The following is a 1,459-nucleotide window of genomic DNA, read 5'->3' on the forward strand; positions in this document are numbered from 1 at the left end:
TGTTTCTGTTATGTTTGTTCATTTAGGTTTTTTTTTTTTTTTTAGATTCCAAATGTAAGTGAAATCATATGGTATTTGTCTTTGTCTGACTTATTTCACTTAGCATAATACTCTTTAGGTTCATCCATGTTGTTGCAAATGGCAAGATTTTGTTCCTTTTTTTTTTAGAGCTGAGTAATTTTCCATTGTATGTATGTACCACATCTCCTTTATTCACTCGTCTATTGATGGACACAGGTTGCTTCCATATCTTGGCTTTTGTAAATAGTGCTGCATTGAACATAGAGGTGTACATATCTTTTCAAATTAGTGTTTTGGATTTCTTCAGATACATACTCAGAAGTGGAACTGCTGGGAAATAAGGTAGTTCTATTTTTAATTTTCTGAGGAAACTCCATACTGTTTTTTATAGTGGCTGCACCAATTTGCAATCCCACCAATAGTACCTGAGGGTTCCCTTTTTGCCACATCCTCACTGACACTTGTTTGTTGATTTATTGATAATAGCCATTCTGACAGGTGTGAAGTGATATCTCATTGTGGTTTTAATTTACACTTCCCTGATGATTATTTATTTTTATTATGGTGAAATTGGTTAATGATCATTTCAAGGATATGATTCAACAATAAGTAGTATATATTTTGCACAGTATGTTCACTGCCCATAGTTAAGATTTCTATCTGTCACCACATATTTGACCCCTTTTTATCACATCTACTTCTCCCCTCCCCCTCCCCTCTATAACTACTAGTCTATTGTCCATGCCTATGAGTCTCTGGTGTTTGCGTGTTGTTTGTTGCTTTTAGGTTTATATCCCATCTATAAGTGATATCGTGATTTTCAACTTTTTGTGTCTGACTTATTTCTCTTAGCATGATTATCTCAAAGTCCATCCATTTTGTTGCAAATGGCAGTATTTCATCTCTTCTTATGGCCGAGTAATATTTCCATTGTATATATGTACCACGGCTTCTTTATCCAATCATCTGTTGTAGGACACTACAGTTGCTTCCATATCCTGGACACCAGGAATAATGCTGCTATGAACATTGGTGTGCAAATATCTTTATGGATATAAGTTTTCAAGTCTTTAGGGTAAATACCCAGTAGAGGGATTGCTGGATATTATGATAGATCAATTCTTAGTTTGTTGAGGAACTGTTTTCCATAGTGGCTGTACCAATTTGCAGTCACACCAGCAGTGTATGAGGGTTCCTATTTCTCCACATCCTCTCCAGCATTTGTTATTATTTATCCTGTTGATTATAGCTATTCTAACAGGTGTGAGATGGTATCTCATTGTGGTTTTGATTTGCATTTCCATAATAGCAATGTTGAGCATCTTTTCATATATTTGTTGGCCATTCGTATGTCCTCTTGTTGCAGGACATGACACCGGATGGAGGAATTTGGACGCTCAGACAACTTTGTTAGAGGAAGGAGAATTTATAAGGCAAA

The sequence above is a fragment of the Pteropus alecto genome, unplaced genomic scaffold (genome assembly GCF_000325575.1).
Source record: "Pteropus alecto unplaced genomic scaffold, ASM32557v1 scaffold215, whole genome shotgun sequence".
NCBI classification, from domain to species: domain Eukaryota; kingdom Metazoa; phylum Chordata; class Mammalia; order Chiroptera; family Pteropodidae; genus Pteropus; species Pteropus alecto.